General features: G+C 43.1%; 1 protein-coding gene across 9 annotated transcripts in view; it reads right to left on the reverse strand.

The window, feature by feature from the left end:
• The window catches only part of KANK1 (KN motif and ankyrin repeat domains 1), a 193,185-nt gene that overhangs the window by 154,277 nt on the left and 25,854 nt on the right, over nt 1-13,054 (reverse strand). The window contains exon 1 of one of the 9 annotated variants that reach the window (XM_079927390.1): nt 1,090-1,472. The exons of the other annotated variants lie outside the window; for them this stretch is intronic. The gene's annotated coding sequence lies outside the window, so the exon portion shown is untranslated. Of the gene's footprint in view, nt 1-1,089; nt 1,473-13,054 lie in introns of those variants that run through there. 9 annotated transcript variants of the gene reach the window in all.

The following is a 13,054-nucleotide window of genomic DNA, read 5'->3' on the forward strand; positions in this document are numbered from 1 at the left end:
GTACGTTACATATGAAAGTTGCTAACACAGTAAACCCTAAGAGTTCTCCTCACAAGGAAAAAATACATTTTTTCCCTCTTTCTTTAATCCATCCATATGAGATGACAGATGTTCACTAAACTTACTGTGGTCATCATTTCATGATACATGTAAGTCAAATCATTATGCTGTACACTTTAAACTTCTAAAATGCCATGTGTCAATTATATCTCAAGAAACTGAAAGAAAAAATATTCTTTCCTCAAGGAATCATCATAACGAATTTTTAGTACCTTAATAAAAGAATATGGCAAAACCAAAGACACATGAGAAATAGTTTTCTCAACTATACATAACCACATGCTATTGTAGTTATAAAGATAGATTATGAATTTCATAGTATGGAGAACTTTAAAAACAGGATAAATGTTTATCAATATTTCCTACAGTCCTGACTAAGGAAAAATTTTTAAATGTGAAGCCATCTCAAACTGTTTCTTAACTATATGGTCAATGAATTTGCCATATTGGGGATAAGATTTTACATCAATATTCTTTAGCCTAAATCTTCCCATTTCCTGCCCACCACCACTTTCCCCTTTCACAGCATGGGCTGGTCCACTACAGAAATTTAAAAGTTACAGTGTGCTTTACTATTTTGTGACATTATAGACTGGGTTAGGGCTATACATGCAGATACACAAAAGGCATCGTTATACTATTTGTATATTGACACTCACCACGCAGGAAGAGAATTTTTATCATCAGCCCTATCTTTTTAAATTATATGAAAAATCAATTTAATAGGAAGGGGCCTAAAATATGCCTCTATATACAATAATTAATTCGGAAACAATATGCCCAAAACCGAGGCATATCTTGCATTCAGCATGCATATCTCATTTTAATCCACCTCCACTACCACCATTTTAAAATTAAGATGCTTCCTGTTCTTAACCCACACATTCTCACTGTCTTGCACACTCTTTGACAAACCTTAATATTAAGCTTGCCTTCATTCTTTCAAGGGCTTTAGATTTACCCACTGTTGCAGGGTAAAATATTCCTGAAAACAGAAAAAGCAAAAAAAACTTAGCTCGTCCAACTTACCCAGGACTCTCCAAGGCTGTTCTGTGAATTCAAGTGCTTCCCCATTGACAACACGTTACAGTAGATTTCCCTGTTCATTGGACCCAGGACACTGGCAGCTCCAGGTTAGGGGGGGCTCACAATATTTCGCCAGCAACCTTTTGTACCGTGCAAAACACAGATTATCAAATAAGCAGCCCACATGTCTGAGGGACTCTCACGCTGCAACCTGAGAAGGCTGAAAAAGGACACCAAGAGAGGGAGCTGCTAATTAATTCTTCTCCTCATCAGCCCCAAATGTTTCAGACAACAACTGGTCTGGGAACACAGTTTTGACATGGTCGAGATAATGACTTGATTTGTTCCCAAAACGCTGGGAGAGCTGCTGCAACCCTATCTGGTGAGAACCATTTGTACTCTTTTCTTCCCAAAGCCAGAAGCAAGGCTTGCTTCTAAAGACAAGAAATACTTCCTGTCTTTTTTCCAAGCCTGACAGTCAAGGGGCTGACTGACCGTGCATTAAAGTCTTATCAACCTGACACTGAATTATGGGCTACTTTAGATTAGCCAAAGCAACATCCGTCTCTGGGTTGCCAAAATAGAATTTCCTGACCAATGGTATTAAAATACAGATGTCTTACAATACGGCCAGAAACAGAAATTAGGACACAAGGTTACCTCGCATTAGTCTTTATTGGGAGGGTAGGGGTGGATAGTGAAAATGGCTAAAGGAGAAAAAACAGGTGAAAAGCTGCAACTTGCTGAATAAGAATTATATGGTACAGAGGTGGGGAGGCAAGATGAAAAGTGCCACAAATGAGCCTGTGCCAAAGTACATAAGGATACTGTTCTCAGCTCCACCCTCAGCTACCACCCTCCCACAACCCTCCTCTTCACAAAGATCTTGAAAGGTTCATCTACATCCAAGTTTCTTAACCTTTGCACAATGGACATCCGGTGTGGACGTCCTGTGCACCGTAGGGTGTTTAGCAGCATCCCTGGCCTCTGCCTACTGGGTGATAGTAGCACCCACCCTCCCTGGTTCAGTTGTAACAACCAAAAATGTCCTCAGACGTTGCCAAACACGCCCTGGGGGTGGGGCAAAACTGCCCCGGATTGAGAACTGCCGATCTACCCTAGGCCACCATGCAATGGGGGATGGGGGTGTAGTTTGCACACTAAACACAGGCACCAGCTAAGGTGGCACATGGGAACTAAAGTCCACCCATGGCCCACTCACCAAGTCATACACCCCCCGGGCTGTCTCCACCCACAGGGGGCACACCTTTTCCTAATGCCCTCAAAGGCTCCACCCAGGCCAACAGAAGCACTGCATCTACCCAGGCTGCCTCTCCCGCCTCACTTCCCACCCACTCTTCCACCCTCTGCTCTGGGCCCAGCAGCCATCAAGCCTCTGAAACTGCCTCTGCTGCCAAATCCAGCAGATACAACTCAATCCTCAGGGCGCCACAGGACCAGACACTGGTAACTATTCCCTCCTTGAAATGCCCCCTTGAGGGCTTCCTCCAACCTTGGTGGCCATCCCTCCTTGGTCTCCTTTGCAGGCTGCCCTTCAGGGTTCAGCCCTCAGCCCTCTTCTCCCACTCTGCAACGCCACCCCAACTTGGTGGTCTTATTACCTCACAGCTGCAATGACCATCCATATGGGGGAGACTCACAGAATTCAACTCACTGTGCTCTTAAATCTGCTTTAAATGCAGATTTCCAGCTGACATCTCCCTTCTGCTGTCCTGCAGACCCTAGAACTCAACCTAATAAGCTCATCATCCCGCAGCACAAACCTCCCAGGATTCATCTCACGTAGTAGCAGCCAGCCTTCCCAGAAAGCCGGGCACTGTGCTCCACGCTTCCCTCCCCATTCAATCAGCTCAGAGCCCCTACTCCTAAACCTCCACTCCGTCCACCTTGCTCTAGCCCCTTGGCCCCTGCCCTCGCCCAGACTAAGGCTTCTCCCACCTGGGTATCACTGCGGCTGCCTCAGTTCTCCTGCCACCCTCACATCCCCCAAGCCGGAGGGAATTTTCCAACCTGCACTTCTAATTGCATCATTCAACAGCTTAAAACTCTACAATGATTTCCTACCACCCTTGAGATAAAATTTCAAATTTCTTAACATGGCCTACCAGGCCCTTTATGACCTTCCTCCCCATGCCACACCCCACCCCCAGCCAACTGCACCCTCCGAGTTGAAATCACAAGCTAAACTCTCTTTGATTCTGAACACAGGATGCTCTTCCTCCTCTAACTGGAGTAGCCTCTCCAAATCTACCGCTTCACCTGGCTAATTCCACCTCACCCAACAGGTTTCAGCTCAAACTTCTCTGACACCCCACCTCCCACTAATGTTCCCAGTTTTTTTTTAATTAATTAATTTATTTATTTATTTATCTTTGGCTGCATTGGGTCTTCATTGCTGCGCACAGGCTTTCTCTAGCTGTGCCGAGCGGGGGCTACTCTTCGTTGCAGTGCACAGGCTTCTCATTGCGGTGGCTTCTCTTGTTGCAGAGGACGGGCTTCAGGAGTTGCGGCACGTGGGCTCAGTAGTTGTGGCTCGTGGGCTCCAGGGCGCAGGCTCAGTAGTTGTGGCGCATGGGCTTAGTTGCTCCGCGGCATGTGGGATCTTCCCAGACCAGGGCTCGAACCCGCGTCCGCTGCATTGGCAGGTGAATCTTCAACCACTGCGCCACCAGGGAAGCCCTGTTCCCAGTTTTATGTGCCCATAATAGCCTGTGACTCCCCTATCAGAGCACTTACTCTGCTTATTTGCTTGACTGCCCAACTAAACATGCTGCTTCTCCTCTTTTCACCACCCATCAGCTTCAACCTTGCTTAGTTCTCCATACAGTGTTGGCTGGTCCCTCTGTTAACTGCTAATCTCAAATCTGTTATGGCTCATCATCAAAAGCGAATATAGGCAGCAAAACTACAGAATACCCCTCTCTGCACCAGAAGCTATAGAGACATCAACACATACATATAAATATATGAAATAGAACTAGTCCTCGAGAAAAATAACAAGGTGGGGAAACAGCGTAGCATGAAATGTTCTACTTACTAAGCAATAGGTCTACAAATGCAAACTAGTAAAGGCAGCCTGAGAAAATAGGTGGTTAGGAGATGTGAAATGGGGAAATTATCAGGATGAAGCAGAGACAGTCTGTAGCCTCCTAGAAAGATTTGGACTTAGATTTTGAAGGTGGTGAGAGGCAAACTGACAGGCATAGAAATTAACTAGAGAAATGTCAAATTTTGCAACCATCAACAACTTTGTAATATCAGTTGGATTTACCGTGTTGTAAACTGCTCCCTGCTAGTTTCCGGTGGCACTGACAGCACAACATGGAACAGTCACTCTTTGGTGGCACGAGAACTGTAAGGCACAGAGATCTGTGCTGACTCTGCCTCCATAAAAGGAGCAGTGAGTCCAATTTTCTCAAATATATAATTGGATAGAAATACTAATAAATAGGTTGGGTAAAAACTAACTTCTTGTTACCTCTCAACACACTTACTTACATGACTTTTTAAAATTGGAAAATTTTCAACCTGTAACCTTAACAGGTATCATTTATGAAGCTAGATGTCTTACAAACATGCCTTCATTTGATTCTTATGGCTATCTTCTGAGAGGCGTAGTATTATGCCCATTTTACGAGTGGGAAAATGAGGCTGTGATTGCAACAGATAGAATTTTCTTAAAATCTTACTCCTAAGCCTATGTTCTAAGCTTACTCTCAAAACAAGTACCTGAGCAAGAAATAGCTTTTTCCAAATAGTACCCGATGGCAGAAACCCATCTGTTCCAAAGGAACCTTTACAGGTATCTATAATTAAGTCAGGAATGTTCCAACTTAAACTAGTTTCTGTCATTTTAGTTTTTAAAATAGCTCTGGCCTGAGGCAAAACATGCCTCTTAGGTACTTTTCAGACTGTTTTGTCAATCATGGAGTAAACTTTACTGAAAAGCTTTAAGTTCTCCTCCTTTCTGGAGAGCTGAGAACAACGCTGAATACTTAAGAATTTGTGCCTCTCCTTTATATGCAACTTAAAAAAAAAAAAAAAGAGGTCCTAGGCTCCTTGGACTTTGAACATGCCTCAAAAGAAGACATCTATTGAGCGGTATTACATGCCAAACATGCTGTAACACCATCTTTCTTAAATTCAGTCACCCTAAATTGGGTGCTATTGTCACCTCCACTTTACAGATGGGAAAGCAGAGGCTGAGAGAAGTCCAAAGCTGTGTTCTTTCCACTCTCCCTACCATGCGGACTTTGCCGCTATCTGCTTGTCAATGCTGCCCCCAAAAGCTCTGCTCTGAGACGAAAAAGGAGGACTACCTTAACAAGGGTAGGGGAAGAAATCAACTCAATAGGTAAGTGTTTGAGCCTACTAGGGGTAAGAGGCTGTGTTGAGGGAGAAACTAAAAGGATTGGAAACCTAACAGAAATTGTCTATGTGCAGTGTTAAAGACACAGCCAAACCAGTGAAAAACAGAAAACGACCCCTCTAAAGGTCTCTCAAGCCTCAGCACGACTGACATTTTGGGCTGAATAACTGTCTGTAGTGAGGGCTGTCCTGTACATTGTAGGGTATCTAGTAGCATCCCTGGCCTCTACCCACTAGATTCCCCTGAATCATGAAAATCAAAAACGTTCAGATACTACCAAATGCCCGCTATGGGGCAAATTCACTCACCGCAACCCCCTTGAAAACCACTGCTCTAAATGAGATAGGTGCTGAAATCCATAGACATAACTGGCTACTTCAGGGCCTTATCTGCCTCAAGTGCAAGTCTTCAGAGCTCTTTTTCAATATATTAAGACATGAACCAATCAAATGCAGAACTATAATCTTAGAAGAAAAAAAAGAACCCCCCAAATTACTCCTTCATAAAGGACATTAGTAGCACTTAAGAGACAATGTTTACATTCTCCCAGACCTGTGGTTTGCTCAAAAATTAATTTATCCCATCCATGCTTTGATCTTCTAACAAATTATTTCCTGAGACAAGATTTAACTTGTGAGGGCCCTACAGGCTGAGCAGCTGCGAGAGGGGAAGCGGCATCAAATTCCAGGTGGCAAGCGGAGAGGGGGCTTCCTGTCTCCCCAAGGGGACCCTGAACAGAAACACACCCAATGCCTCAGAGGGGTCCGATTTTCCCATGGAAGATTAGAGGTTCAAACTACAATGCAGCTGAACTTTGTCTTCAGAGAAGAAAGCCTTTTAGGAGGTGGGTCAATTTTATATACCAGTACTAGTATTTCCGTTATGAAAGGCTTTTTGTTGTTTTAGTTTTAGTTCTTAATTTCACAATAAGGAAGACAGTCAAAACCCAAGTGGTCTCCTTGCTTCTATCCCTCCTTTTCCCTAAAAGAGGGAAGCAGGAAGCTTCCAGTCTTCCAACAACTTTTGCTCATCTCACACCTGTCCTGCTAGATGCATGCTGCCAGCCAGAAGGAACTCATGAGCCCTGAATAAAATGCTTGTTGTATCAGAAACCACATGCTTGACCTATAGGAATGCTGGCTGCAAACTAAGACAGGAGAGTTAATTGTGTAATGTGTTCATACCTTGCCTTGTATGGTAGGCAGAATAATGCACCCCACCCCCAAAGATGTCCAAGTCCTCGTTTCCAGACCTATGACTATGTTATATTATGTGGCAAAAAGGTCTTTGAAGGTGCGATTATAGTTAAGGAACTTTGAGGTGAGATCTCTCTGGGTTATCCAGATGGGTCCAATATAATCATAAGTACCTGAAAGCCGAGAGCCTTTTCTGGCTGTGGTCAGAGAGAGACAGGACGATAGAAGTTGCAGCAGGAAAAATGCAAAGCGTGAAAGGGACGCAATTCACTGATGGTGGCTATGAAGACGGAGGAGGGGGCCATGAGCCAAGGAACGTAGGTGTGGCCTCCACGAGTTGGAAACAACAGATTCTCTCCCAGAACCAGTCCTACCTACCCCTTGATTTGATTCCATGTGAGACCTGCGTTGACCTTGTGACCTACAGAACTGTAAGGTAATACATTTGTGTCGTTTTAAGCATTAAATTTGTGGATTTTGTTACAGCAGGGATAGAAAACTAATACAAACTTTGGTACCTGGAAGTGGGGTGCTGCTATAACAGATTCCAAGAAATATGGAAGTGGCTTTAGAATTTGGCAGTGAGTGGAGCCTGGAAGACTTCTGAGGAGGATGGTAGAAAAAGTCTAGATGGCCTTGGACAGACCTGTTCATAGACATATGGATGTTACGGATTGCTAGGGAGGACTCAGAAGGAAGTGAAGAACACGGGAGAGAAAACATAAACTGCCTTAGAGAATACAGCTAAATGGTCAAGAGTAGAGGAAATCACACACACTACCATTCTACCATGCTGCCTACTGTGCGCTCAGAAAGTAAAACCCCAGAGTGGGGGAAGGCCCCTGACAAATTGGGAACACCTCTGCTACACAGCAGCCTCACTGTACAGACTGTCTCACTTGGCAATGAGCAAAGGGGCTGTCCTTGGAATGCTGCTACCTCCCAGCCATGTGACCCAGGGCAAACAACCTCTCTGACCTGCACACAGAGATGATGTTATCAGTAGCACCCATCTCGCAGGACTATTCTGGGGATTAAATGAGGTCATGCACAGAAAGTCCACAGTGCGGTGCTGAGTACAGAGTAGGCACTCAAAAGTGTGAGCTATTTTTTTGACCCAGTCTAGAGGGAAAAATAAGCGGAGAGGAATATATCCTTCCTTTCTCCCCCAGGAAAGTATTCCCTAGGGAAGACTTAGGGCCTAAGCATAAAAGAAGAGAACAGAAGCAAACTTGGATGTTCAGGAAGCCAGCACTCTACAAATCAAAGGCAAGGTTTGGGGACTCAATGGGGCTATTCCAAAAGGCAAGGGACAGATAGACTGGGGGCTGGGGAAGCTGCCCAAGGCGGCACAGAGAGACAAAAAGGAGGCTGAGTTGTTCCTCTGGGTGACTCTATTACTGGAAACTTGCCAGCTGCAGTTTGAGAACACTGGGCAGAGATACTGTGCCACCACCAGTGCCAACTTGGACAGGAAGTGATGCGGCTGGGTCCCACGGTCAAGAAGCCAGCAGGAGGGGGTGAAGGGGGTACCCGCAAAGAAAGACATCATTTTTAATTCTCCAGCCTGGCTTCCTACCTCAGCTTCCCCTCTCCCCTGCCTCTACCCATCACCATCCATGGAATTATAAAACAACGAAAATTAAAAGACCACAGTTATTCATATATGGGTAAGACAGCAAAATTTTACAGAAACTCATAGAATTTTCTACTTAAGAAAGTTTTCCTTTTTTTCCTATTGCCAAATTTTTTTAGTTTTGGAGCTTTCATAAGGTTTCTGGGATAAGACATCACCGGGAAGTAAAAAGGCACTAAAAGCATTTGAATATCCTTTCTGTCTCTGTACCCTTGAAGGTAAATTACAGTAGTTCATTCCCCAAGATTAACAGTCAATAGTTAAATGTCAGCCAGCAGGCTACTGCATAACTAAGAGGGGAAGAAAATCACCTTAGGAATGATTACGATAAAACCAAGTGGCAAAGAATTAAATCATTCTCCACTAGTATAAGATATATACTTCTGCCAACACAGCATTTTCTGCTTAACAGCAGCATTTTCCTCCTTTCTTTAAGAAAATCTGGTGCCTGCAGAAAAGATACCACATCTTACATTACTTTGTTGACAGTAAAACCCACAGCTTCGCTGGCAATGTGATTAAGGCACACATTTTTATGAGCAAAGCACATGTACCCACTGAACACAATAATGCTTTCAAAAAAGAACAAGTTTCAAAAGTTCTTCCAACAAGCCCATTGTTTTTGGATTTACAAGCTGGAAAAACGTACATTTCTGAATTCCATTTTCTGAATTTCCACAAGCTGGGTAGGTCTAAAGGCTAATTCTTCATACTCCCACTATTATTATTCATGCCCTTTCCCAGTAAACCCAGATAGGCAGTTATCAAGGCAGATGTATTATTTGGGTACATATGACAACAAAGCTGGATCTTATTTCTGCCCACCCCTTTTTCTGCTCCCCATGCTGCAAACTTCTCCTAACCCTTGTGGATAAAAAAGAGTGGTAAAAGGAGTGGGTGGCATATTCTTCTCCTTAACTGAACCCAAATCTGTAGACTCTGGGATTGTCAGCTAGTCAATCTCCAGATCCTCCTGAAAGGATGATGTGAGCGCCTAGTGATTTTGTTTTGCTTTTCATAAAGCTGGAGAAGGGAGGTATGGCTTGGAGACAGTTAGATAATGAACTTAGCTACTGAAAACAAATTCCAGACTACTTTTTGAAGAGGAAAACAACATAATGGGTGGGAACTGTCCCAAGTTCACATGACCTTTGCCTTACTCACTCTAGAAATGCCACCCCAGTTTTGATGGACAGTGCCAAAAACCAACCTGTTATCCCTGACTTTTTTTTTAATATTTATTTATTTATTTTTGGCTGCATTGGGTCTTCGTTGCGGTACGCGGGCTTTCTCTAGCTGTGGTGAGCAGGGGCTACTCTTCATTGCGGTGCCCGGGCTTCTCACTGCGGTGGCTTCTCTTCTTGTGGAGCATGGGCTCTAGGCAAGTGGGCTTCAGTAGTTGTGGTTCTCAGGCTCCAGAGCACAGGCTCAGTAGTTGTGGCGCCTGGGCCTAGTTGCTCCGCAGCATGTGGGATCCTCCCGGACCAGGGCTCGAACCTGCATCCCCTGCATTAGCAGTCAGATTCTTAACCACTGCACCACCAGGGAAGCCCTATCCCTGACTTCTTAGTAGGCAGTGTTCGCCTTCAACCAGGATAGTCTAGAAATCCAAACATGATCTAGGAAAAACTATTTGGGATTCAAATAAGTCAAATAATTTAGACTGGACGATCGTAAGTATTTTGAAGGATAAAAATATATATAAACTTTATATATAAAACTTTCCATTTTATGTCTCTTTCAGAGGCAAAAGAGATTTCATATACCACTTTAAATGCATTGTGCGTTATTTCATCTGTTCCTTACAAAGAACTGAGTAACAAACTGTTTCTGTGTTTGTTCATTCTTCAGATGAAGAAACTGAGGCTTAGCAAGGTTGAACACACCCGAAGTCACAAATCGGCACACCTAAACTCTGACCCCAAATTCATGCCCTCAACCCAGGATTAACTAATCTTTGATATACAGTGATTAGCCCCAGGTTCTAAAAACAGCTATGACTCCTCCAAATTGCCCTGGGGGGTCAACAAATTTTACTGACAATATTAATGATTATCTCCTTTTTTCAACCATCTTTGTTCCTACATTATGAAAACCTTACACACCCACCTTTGCCTCTGACTGGCAATAAGTCACAGCATCTCCTTGGCACTGGCTTCAAAGCAATGCAAATATTCAAAAGTGCCTTCCTCTTCAAAGAGTCACCATCACTGCAGGACAAAATCCAATTCCAAAACTGTTCTGACCAGCAACTACATGGTGCCAGATGCACCACCATCTTCAGAAAGTTACCTACGGTCTCTGATCACAGCTACCTCCCTGCTCCCTCCTGCAGCTGTGTACACAATGTTTATTATACCATAATGGCCAGTTTTGTCTTCTGGCCAAGAGAGAAGATATGCACAGTTGATTGAGATGCTACTGTTGGTAAGGAAATCTTTGATCTACTCTATAGAAATCTGGAAGTGCATTTCTTCATAATAAACTCAGGCAGTTTTACCCACTTCCAAGATGTTCCAAAACCAGTGATTAAGACTGGTTTTGGAACATCTTAACGTTCCAAACATTAAGACATTTTACATTTTAATCCCAGGCTTAACCAGCAAATTGTATGCTCCAGCAAAGGAGCTTGGTGAAGACTTTCAAATAAGGAATGTTTAGCTTCTGAGTATCAGCTATATATCTAAACATAAAAATGAAACAACTGCAAAGCAGAATAGTAGTTGTCAGGGAGGAACGGGAGGGGGAAATGAGGAGTTAGTGTTTAGTGGGTACAGAGTTTCTGTTTGGGAGATGAAAACGTTCTGGAGATGGATGCTGGAGATGGCTGCACAGCAATGTGAATAGACTTAATACCACTGGATTGTACACTTAAATACGGTAAAAACAAACAAGAAAACTTATCTACCATTCAAGTGAATGCTTCTTTTTTGAAACCTCTCACTTACGAAGGGAAATGAGGCCACAGCACCTTTTAAAACAAACCACTGAAAGACCTTGGGCCCATTCTCGGCATTACAGGGAAGACTTTATACACAAGTTTTAGTCCCAGAGTTCCTAAAGAAAGATGAATACTCTCAAATTACTTTCCAATCTATATATGCTGTAATGTCTAAATGGAGCCGAAGTTTCCTCAGAGTCCTCTGAGGAGAGGACTGACCACAGGGGCTCAGAACAGCCCACCCATCATTTTACAGTCTTGTTATAGACTGAATGTTTGTGTCCCCTCCAAATTCATATGTTGAAGCCCTACTCTCCAATGTGATTGCATCTGGAGGTGGGACCTTCGGGAGGTAATTAGGTTTAGATGCGGTCATGTGGGGGGAACACCCATGATGGGATTAGTGTCCCTGTAAGAAGAGGAAGAGGCCAGAGCCTTTCCTGTCTCCATACGTGAGGACACAGCAAGAAGGCAGTCTTCCACAAGCCAGGAAGTGGGCTCTCACCAGCACCCAACCATGAGGCACCTTGCTTGGATTCCCCAGCTTCCAGACCTGTGAGCAATACCTGTTGTTTAAGTCACCCAATCTGTAGTATTTTGTTACAACAGCCTGAGCTAAGACAAGTCTACTCCCTAATGTATCTGTGCTTCCTTAATGTTTTAAACTCATTAAAACAGTTTCTGAAATGCCTCACTCATGAGCATGGTTTCAGGGCACCACAGCTCAGGCAGCCACCTAGACAAGTTCTTTTCTTTCTCGTTGTCACAATATTAATATGGTAACAGTCTGGCACTCTCTCTCTCTCTCTCTCTCACACACACACACTCACACACACACACACAGAAGTGGCAACTGTTTTTTCCACTTTATGGGCTATTTCGGAGTTACACTGAGGAGAGATGCCAACAAGCTGTCATGGTTCGGAATGAAATGGTCTCCGGTTCACTGAGTCTCTTTTTTCATCTCAGATGAACAAAGGCTTTTCACTGAAGGAAAATCACCAATGCTGCTTGCACTCCAGTTGACTACTGATGCTGTATTTTCATCACCTGAGAATGAACTAAGAGTTGCTTCTCAAATGACTTGGAGCTCCTACAATAAAGTCTCATCAACTCTCAAAGAGTTTTGCTGTGCAATTGCTGACCGATGTAATCATTTTCCCCCCTCCCTCAAGGCTAAATGTTCTGATGTGTAAGCCAATCTTCATGCCAAAGGTACGACTTACCCTCCTTTGGGCATCTTGCCTTCCCCCATTGGAAAAAAGAAAGCAAGCCTTGAGTTAGAAAACTATGACCTTTACCTAGGGTGGTGTACTTCTTTTGCATTATATAAAATTCTGATTGGTTTCCTTTAAAATTTACATAATTCATTTTTAAGTGTCAGTGCAAAATTGATTAATATCAACAAAAAAATAAAAACCTAATTTCCCTACTACAAAAATATGTTGGAAAACTTTTAACAATTAGAATAGTGTTACAATTAAAATATGAATAGCTCAGCAGATCAACAGAACAGAAATGAACACAAAAACATGGGATTTAATATATGATAAAGGTGGCATTTCCAATCAAAAAAGAAAAAGAAAAATGAATTATTAATAAATGGTTGGGAAAACCAGCAGCCATCTGAAAAAAGTAAACTGAGATCCCTACTTCCTAAAATAAATTTAAGATGGATTAATAATTTAATTATAAAAATGGAAACTATAAAAGTACCAGAAGAAAACCTGGTCTGGTCAATTAAAAATATATATTTTAGGGTGGAGAAGATCTTTTTTCCTTTATGGAATTCAATTCAAAGGCCT

This window comes from Stenella coeruleoalba (assembly GCF_951394435.1).
Source record: "Stenella coeruleoalba genome assembly, chromosome: 7".
Taxonomy (NCBI): domain Eukaryota; kingdom Metazoa; phylum Chordata; class Mammalia; order Artiodactyla; family Delphinidae; genus Stenella; species Stenella coeruleoalba.